General features: G+C 40.3%; 1 pseudogene; it reads right to left on the reverse strand.

Moving 5' to 3' along the window:
* Nucleotides 1-6,441: 6,441 nt before the first annotated feature.
* Nucleotides 6,442-7,532, reverse strand: LOC119530210 (annotated as a pseudogene).
* Between the last annotated feature and the right edge of the window lie 2,375 nt (nucleotides 7,533-9,907).

Genomic DNA, 9,907 nt, shown 5'->3' on the forward strand with positions numbered 1-9,907 from the left:
TAAAGTATATATTTAGTAAAACAGGGGTCAGAACCCATGGAATTCCTTTGGGAATAAATTCTTGGTCCTGTGTGATTAGTGGCATTTTTAGTTATTGCTTTAATTATACTTATTGTAACCAGACTACCAGACCAAGCAAAGGGCATGTGTCCATGAAAAATGGTTTTATTATGGAAATTGCTAGTGACTTTTTGTGAACATAACAGTACAGAGGAAGCTTAACCTTAAGAAGAAAAGTCATGGAATCATGACAACAACTTTTTTCAGAATTTTCTGGTCCATCCAGTCACTTATATGTCTGTGAGCTTGAGAAGAATTTGGGTTTTATTCATTTATTCATTCAACAAAATAGATATCAAATTGTGTGAGCCACTGTTAAAGAGCAATGAAAAAGACAAACCTCCTGCCTATGTGGAGCTTACATCCTAGTGTGGGAGATAGAAAACACACAGGTAAATATACATATCTATAATTTCAGGTAGCAATAAGTGCAATGAAGAAAATGAGACAAGGCAAGGGAGGAGGGGTTGCTAATAAAGTCAATGTGGGCTGAGAAGTCCTGATTCCAGAGATGGATACGAATTGAGTGAAGATCTTAACAAATTTACAGGAGCTGGCCCTGCAAAGATCTGAAGGAAGAACATTCCAGCAAGCAGGAATTGCAAGTGTAGAAGTGCCAATGTGAGAAAAAAGTAGGCTTGTTTCAGAAAAACTAATAATAATATGACTAGAGTGAAAGGAGCAAGATGGAGGGTGGCTAGAGATGGGAGTTTGTCTTTCTTTGGGGTAATATGTCTTATTTAACATTGGAAACATGAATGTTCTCTGTTAGGAAAGAAGACAATCCCTTTGTCTATATTCATCCTTACTAAAAAACTTAAAAGATGAAAAACTATCACACTATAGCCTGAACTAGTTTCATAAAACTTTATGCTATTCCCATACTTAGAACTTTTCATTTGTTCCCCATTAACTACCACATAAATACTGTCACCTGGGTGTCTCATGCAACCCTACTTGGCTTATTCTCCAGCCTCACCTTGCACACTGCATTCTCCCCTTATGGTAAATAAGGCCCAGTCATAATGAACTCCTTGCACGTCTTCCAACGAGCTACTCTCCAGGCTTTCCCTATTGATTATACCTCTTCCTAGAGTGTCTTTCCTTTTTCTTCTACTCATTACCCCCATACATCCTTCAAGACTGAGTTTGGATATCCCTGCTCTGGAAACCCTATCTAGACCCATCTTGTTAGAGATCCCTCTTCAATCTTTACCTCTCTTTTAAATCATTCCATTCTCAATTGTAATTGATCATTTATTGCATATCACACATAAGTTGCGCTTCTTTAGGGGAGGAAACCTTGAATTTCGTCTCTATATTTCCAATTCTTAACACAGTGTGTTCCTCACGGTAGTGTTCAGTAACGTTTTTGACAGAATGAATAAATGAACGAATCATGAATACACTACATTTGAAGACTTTCTCTATTAGCGGGAAACATTTCAACATTGCTCTGGACTGCTAAGCAGCTGTTCTAATCATATTAAACACATTTACTGTTAGGCTACTCAGAATATAATTCAATAAATTGTTTCAAATCTACAATGTATTAAGCAACCACATTTCAAAAAGTTCAAACTGCTACTTTTCTCTAATAATCTCATTGTCATTGGAAATAATCTTCTTAGCTCCCCTTTTCCTCTAAGAATTTAACCCAATATAGATTATTTCAGGAATGATTGTGTATTTTATGACCTGAGACCCACTTAGGAGGGGTGAGAAGACCCCTAAATGCCTAGAGAAATATAACCCTTTCTTAGGTAGAGTTGTTCACTTGGGCTACTTTACAGAGAACATAAATCCTTAGTATCTTCAGAAGATTTTCAAATGAAACTCATAGCTCACGGTACAGTGTGAATTAAATGGTTAAGGGGGAATGCTCTTGAATTACTGCTGTCCAAACAATCTGCAATGCTTGTTTGAATCTGAATCCTCTCTGAAGCAGACCCTGAGGTAAGGATTTCAGTGTGACAATTTATTTGGGAAGTGCTAGGAACCATGGTAGGGAACCAGAGGAAGTAATACAGGAATAGAAGGCAGCCAATAAAGGGTATGCTATTAAGCCAGCCACCCTAGTGAGTGCCTGGGGAGTCATCCCAGGGGAAACTCTGAAATGATGCAAAACACCTACCTTACAATTATTCCACTCAAGAGGTGAGGGAGCTGGGGTATTTATACACCCACACCCAAGAGTTGTTGATGCAGGGATGATTGTGGGTGGGATGTTAATTTCTTCATGCTTGCTTCTCACTCTGTGTCTGCACTAGGGAGAAGAAGGGAAGAGATCTCAGGCATGGAGATGCAGATACCGGCAAGTCAGTCAGGCAGGGGACATGGGCAGGACATCAACAGTGTCCACTACAGAGCTATAGCTCCGCAAATGTCTTTCTTGGCTCTGGAAAATATGGGGGTACCCTTTTCAGCACACATCTCAGTGAACTCTCCTACCCAACAATTGAGAATAAAGGCCTGCCCCCTTCTGCCCAGCTTTCCAATGGACTCAGATAGAACCAAAACTGAAATTACAGAGAGGCTGCAACACCAAGCAAACAAGCAAAAGCCTTCCCCAGAGTTAGCAATAAAGCAAGAATCCAGCATTTTATAGACCACTTCAAAGCAGCAAGCAACCTGCCACAAAATAAATTGATAAAGACTCTGCTTAAAAACAGCAATTAATCACAGAAGTAATGGCTAAGAATAAAATCAGTGGGACAACATGATACAGGGCACACACCTGGAGATCAGCTGGTGAAGAGGCAAAAGTGGAGAAAGGCATCCAGACCAGGCCTGGATTAAAGGATGCTTTCTTGGTCAAACTGCATCAAAGGTATCTCTAGTTCTCTAGGGAAGAGGACCTGGGCAATGATTCTAGAACCTCACTGTACTCATGGCTGTTGAAAGTATTTCTGTCTAATCACTTGCATTTGGTTCTCTTTCCTCAGTAAGGGGTTATACTTGCTCAACTAATTCTTTTATCATCTTTATGAAAACTAAAAACCTGGAGTAAAGAATCCATCCAGGTATTGGTGCATTCAGATATCAGGTTCGGGAGAATGCTACATGATTTTTGCAGTCAAGAATCTAGCACCGATAAGGTACAAACCATGAAAGCACCCTAGACTCACACACACACACACACACGTGGATTTTTGCTGGATATGCTTGCTACACATCATAAAATGAACCTGAACAGCAGGAATTTTAATTAAATCAGGAGAAATCAAATTTGGGCAGGCTGACCCATTGACAACTATAATGAAAAGTAATGTTGAGAATATGAAACTTACTGAAGAAGCTTGAACACCTGAAAATGCTGATGTGTGATATTCTGATTAAAGAAAGAAATTTATTATAAACATTCACTCCAGAAGCTGATCTGGAAGTACAACAGATTTTGGAGATTCATCCCTGATAATCCTTGAAGATGGGGAGCAAAAAGTAAAGAGCAGCCAGAAGCTGAAATCCAACGGATCCCAGAATAGAAAGGGGAAACCAGGAAAGTACACATCATTCATTGCCATGTGACAGAAAAACCAAGGACCAAGTTTCCCCAGCAGCCAGTCCCAGAACTCCACAGCCTTCTGAAAGAAAGCATCACCTTGATGCCTGATTTTGGACTTCTTCTAGCCTTAAAATTGTGAGCCAATGCATTCCCATTGTTTAAGCCAACTCATTGCATGATATTTATTTTGGCAGCTAGGAAACCAAAGCACCTCTATTACTTGTATAGACAGGAAGAGGAAGTGGAAGAGTATCCCAGTTTGGACAGAGAGAAGGGCAAATATCATCTTCCTTCTTTTTTTCAAGCATTAGGATTCACTAGTCTGAGAAGAGAATCTTTGATAGTAGGAATGAAAGGATGATAGAGCAGAACTGGACAGATCTAGCAAAAAGAAAAGAGGGTGGGAGATTTGAGGACCCAGCAGTGGACTTGTTGAAGTTGTGCACCATGAGATCTTGACTGGGTAGAGAAGAAAGTGATGCATTGGAAAGGGAGCTATGAGACAGGCTATGAGACAAAGGGAAAACTGTGAGCACAGCAATCTTAATGTGGTTAAAACTCAGAAGCACCGTAAAGAAGGGAGTAAACTAGAAGGAAGGAAATTTAGATTACTATGGGATACAGCAGTTTAAATTCTCATGGGTGGAGGAATCCTGGCAGTAACCAGGGGTGATGGTGGTTGAAGGGGAGTAAGGATTAGAATCATGGGAGTCACAAAGAAAATGGAGCTTGGAGGTCCGGTGGTTGGGTGTTTATCTAAATAAATGTTGCCCATGATAGCTGAAGGAATTTGGATGGGCAGGAAAATAGCTCTCCAATTGCCAAAGCCTTCAATAAAGGAGGGAAAGTGATGGAAGGGAAAGATGTCAGCAAATAAAGGCAATGAGAATTAGTAAAGAGTGGTCTGGTTGAATACCATTCACCTCTAAGGACTAAAGCTTATGTTTCCATGCAGACGAAAGAGTAATGGTTTGGAAGCACCTGGAGAACTTCCTCCATCCCCAAGACTCCAAGAGACGTGCAGTGTGGGAGAAAACGCAGCTTTCACCCCAACAGGAAGGAAGTGTCCTCTGGGTCCAGCTGCTATTTAAGTTATGTGCTGTTCCCCATTGTGTCCTGCACAACAGTGGCTCCCTCAGATGTTAGGGATGCACAACCAAATAATGTAAAATAAAAGGTTGGAGAAATCCTGTGGAGTATTAATGTGTTTAGCCCTAATTTTTTTCATATGGATTTTTAAAATTAACTGTATTTATCAAAAAAAAAAAAAAAAAGGATTTGACTGCTGAATCATTGCCCCAAGGGTGAGTACCCAACTACACATCACAGAGTAGGCTTTTGACAGAGAGTGGGAAAAGCTGAGTTAAGGTAAGAAGGGAGTAAGAGGCACCAGTGAAAAGGTAAGTCGTTTTAAGATATAGAGGTATAGGGTGGGATTTGGAGCCAGACTGCCTGGTTTTGAATCCTAGCTCAGGCACTTCCCAGTTCTATAACCTGGGGGGAATCTATTTAATAACTCTATGCCTCAGTTTACTTCTCTGTAGAAGAATAGTACCTGTATCATAGCATGGTGGTAAAGATTCAGTTAATTAATACATGAGTACTTAGAAAAATGTGTGGAGTATGATCTGTGCCCTACAAATGAGAGCTCTGTTATTACTGCAGATGGAAGGAGAGTTCCAAGTGACACACTGTTTTCCATGCAGTGGGAGTTGCCACAAACAAGCAATCCCAGCACCAAAGGAAGAGGGTTGGAGAGATAACTTTCAGATTGTTCTGGTCTGCTAAAGCTGCCAGAATGCAAAATACCAGAAATGGATTGACTTTTACAATGGGGTTTATTAGGTTACAAATTTACAGTTCTAATGGGGTTTATTAGGTTACAAATTTACAGTTCTAAAGCCATGAAAATGTCCCAGTTAAGGCATCAATAGGATGATATCTCCTCTGAAGAAAGGCCAGTGGCATCCAGGGTTCCTCTGTCACACGGGACAGCACCTGGAGGAGTCTGCTGGTCCTTCTCTCTTCAAAATGTCTCTGGGCTTCTCTGCATCCTTGCTTGTTCCTCCAGAGGCATTTCTGTCTCAGCATTTCTCTCTGCTTCTCTGAACTCTTTTTTTCTGTGAGCTCTCTTAAGGACTCCAGCAAACTAATTAAGACCCACCTTGAATGGGTGGAGTCACATCTCCATGGAAATAGTCTAATCAAATTGGGTGGGCCACATCTCCATGGAAACAACCTAATCAAAAGATCTCACCCCCAACAAATCTGCACCCAGAAGACTGGATTAAAAGAGCATGGCTTTGCTGGGGTCCATAACAGTTTCAAGCCAGCACACAGATGGACCTGAACTGGGAAGAAATGCAGATCCCAGGACATTTCAGTAACATTATTATTTTTTTTCTCTCTTTTGTGATTTTAATGGAAGCAATGCTATTTCATTTTTGTCTTTAATTCTCTTATGAGAACCAAATTTTATTATCTAAGTCAATTTTTTTGGTCAAGAAACACAACCAAGAATTTGCCTCAGGAACAAAACAATACTGCTCATTCTTCCTAACATACAAACTGAAGCTCTACTGAAACAAAAAACCCAACACAGAAATCAAAAGTAACAAAAATCACATTCTAAGGGTTCATGCATTCAGCAGCCTTCAGTGGGCTGCCTACCATCCTTTAGCTGACTTTCAAAAAATAACACCCTAGCTTATCAAAATACACATTTTTCCGTATGCTTTTTTTAAATTAAAAATAATAATTAGAAAAAAACTTTAAAGGAATTCACAATCAATTGCCTGACTCATTTCTGTGTCACCTACAGCTTATAAAGGTCAGGATGGCTATTTGCAGAACACATGATTAGGTGATATTAATCTTCAAGGTTTAATTTTCTTCCAAACAGTGTAAAATATCCAAACTCCAAGTATGAAGGGACACAGACTATCTCCTTTGAGAATTCCACTGGGACAGTACGGATGCCTGAGCTGTTCTTCATAAGCGACAGGACTTCCATCAAATTGACACAGTTCCCCTGTGTAAAATATTTCCCATCCTGTTTCAATACTTGCATTGAAAGTTCAAGAATCAGTCTGAGAAACTCCCATGTGGAATCTTCTGGAGATGTGGCAATTGGAACAGCTGTCAAATCATTAACCATATAATCAAACTTTCTCCCTTCTTTGGTGTACTTCTTCAGCACTGGAATACCTCCTTCTATTAGAAACTGATAGCATTCTCCTTTAAGATTGTCTAAGACATCTCCACAAGTTTTTCGCATATATTTCTTATACCTATCAATCACTATTTGGTCAATCTCTACCATAGTGACCATCTTTGGTTTCAGTTTGACCATTTCACATAATATGCCCCCATCTCCACCTCCCAGAATCAGTACGTCTTTGCCAGTGTCATCTTCTTTTCCACTGCCCATTATGGCCTGGGTATATGCCAAATCACTCCTTGCCAAATTAACATCCCTACTGAAGATGAGAATATTTCCAAATTGCTTTGGGTGTAGACTTTCAGTGTTCTGATAAGGTGAGTCTTCATCATACACCATTTCATCTATGTCCTACTCAACCAGGTGCCCATCAGCAGTGGGCCTGTATCTGTCAATGGCACCTCCTCGAACTATGGGTGGTACATAATCACTTCACCTTCACAGCACTGTCCTGATTCAGTTCTTTCATTCCTTCTTCTATTTTATTCAAAAGATTGTCAACCTCTTCTTTGCTTTGTGCATCGCTGTCTTAACTCTTAAGGTCCACCAACATGAATCCACGTGGATAGCTTCTCAAATTGGCAAAGCTACCATTTTTGTTCACGTAGGTTGCTAAATAGCCATGGTCCTGCCAGATTTAACTGACTCCATCATTCTCTGTTCCTGGAAAATGGACTGGAGGTTTTTTAGATTGGTCTCACCATCAGCTTTGGTGCCAAGCTTGAAGTCGAGGCTGCCCTGTGCCATGGTGTTGCCCTGGTGCAGTCAGGCTGCGGCTGGCAGGGAGTGCACAGCACCCAGGGAGCTCAGTAACATTATTAAATATCCTCCCTGCTTGCACAGCTAAGGGGCACGCAATTTAACCACATCATACCCGCTATTGCGTGAGCTACGGAAAAAAAATGTGTTTGCTTATTATTTAAATTTCCTTCTCTGTGAATGTTTCATTCATTTCCTTTTTCCATTTATAATCAAGGTCTTCAATGATTTTTCATCCAAATGTAAATGTAGGTAGTATTTCCCACTGCCCCTCCTCTTTGCATGACTGTGAGAAAAATTCTGAGCTGTCCTGACCATCAATACCAGCCATGTCGCAGACTTTCTCATTGAGAATATTAAGAGGCATATCAATTCATTTTTTAAATAAGGATAATGGGTGAGAAATACAGAGGGCTTTCTGATCAGAAAATCTGCCTTTAGGCCTTGCAACTATTTTCCTCTCTTTTCACTCAATATCTTTTCAAATTATTAATCCAAGACTCCAGCCATCTCTTTTTAGCTGACAGTTTTGAATCGGAGATATTGTACCATGTCCACATCTCTGAAATCTAATAAGATAGAACATGTTTTTCCTGTTCTGTGAGAGTGAGGGAAAGCAAGTAGAGAAGAGTGCTCCAGGCCACCAGGAAGGAGCCCTGCCCATTTCAGACACTCCCACACACAACACCCCCTGCCCCAGGAGATAACAAGGATATTAGCTTATTATTCAAGGCCCAGCCTGAGAGAGCAAGGTGAACCAGATGACATTGAAAATTCAAATTCAAAACTTCACACTGTGCAGGATTTTACCAAATCCTTTCATCTTCCCATGGGTTACTCACAACAATTCCACCCCTATGGGCAGTTCTATGTCAATGACAGAATACCTCTTTTGGGTATTTTGTAAAACTGGAAATTTCAAAATACCAAAAACACCAATATTTTTTGTTGGTGTAGTACCATTATTCTGAAGGTCTGAAATGGAATCGTGTACACCATGAGAAATATGCAGGGCAGCATATGCAGTGTTAAAATAGCTCATGGAAAAAGGCACTCTTGTTTATTTGGCAATCTGACCTCTTACACCTACCAAGGTCACTTGTTAGAGCACTAATTACCTTTTATTGGTTGTAGTGAGGTGGAGCATCATTCCTTATGTTTATTCGTCATTTTTACTTCCCCTAAAGTCAATGTGTGATCTTTTTCTAAATAGGAGGGTGGGGAGGAGCAAGACTAGACTCCTGTGAACTAATTCAGACCCACCCTGAATGGGTGGGGTCACAACTCCATGGAAATTATCCAATCGGGGTCGTCATCCACAGTTGGGTGGGTCGCATCTCCATGGAAACACTCAAAGAATTACAATCTAATCAACAATGATATGTCTGCCCACACAAGATTACATCAAAGATAACGGTGTTTTTGGGGACATAATACATTCAAACCAGCACATCTGCCTTCTCCAAGAAATGACATCCCCAATCCACTCCTCTTTCCTTTTTTACATACAGGGTCAATCCAACTTTTTGCAGTTTATACCTTCTCCCCTAGGACATTTTATTTTAACCAGTACCTGCTTGCTCATTTTTTTCTTTCTCAAAGAACCTTGATCCTGGACCCTGGCCCTCTCTCATGTTGCACATCTGAAGAAAAAGATTCAAAACAGTGGAAACCCCATCTCACTCACTTTAAAACTCAAGTCAATACAACAAAATTACTTGTATTGTCTCTTGACCCCATTTTCCAAACAACTCTATTTTGTAGATGATGTAGCAGAGCGTCACCAAGGTTTAAGTGACATGAGCAAGATCTACCAAGGTCTTAGAGAAGACTCAAAGCCACATCTTTTGACTCCTGGACTCCTGTGGCTCTGTGAGTAGAAAATGGAGAGATGAAGGTGGAGCTTTCTGGATCCCTTCCTCTAGATTGGCCAGATGAGCTCAGCCCTGATCTGTAATATCTATTGGAGTTCTGTAATATTGTTCTTGTTAAAAGGATCACACTGTCAAAATCAAAGATTGGAATCTATAGTACTATACTGGGCTGGACAGATGAGAGTAGCAAAAGGTTCCTTCTCTATAAAGTCACTGTCAAACACAGGCAATTGTTGTCATTATCAAAATCAGAATATATCTGAGCTCTTGCTCTTTTAAGACACTACACTGTATTAGCTGCTAGAGACAAAAAGGGGGTTAAGACATGGCAACATTTTTGAATGGCTAACAAGTTAGATGATAAGGAAGACATTTCTAAAATGTCAATATGTGCACAAAAAGCTGGTATGTCTTCCACTAGTGACAGCACCATCGTGGACAGCCTCCTTGGTTCACTCAGCAGGGAAGAATAAGTTTGGATAACCATGT

The sequence above is a fragment of the Choloepus didactylus genome, chromosome 3, assembly GCF_015220235.1.
Source record: "Choloepus didactylus isolate mChoDid1 chromosome 3, mChoDid1.pri, whole genome shotgun sequence".
Lineage (NCBI taxonomy): Eukaryota > Metazoa > Chordata > Mammalia > Pilosa > Megalonychidae > Choloepus > Choloepus didactylus.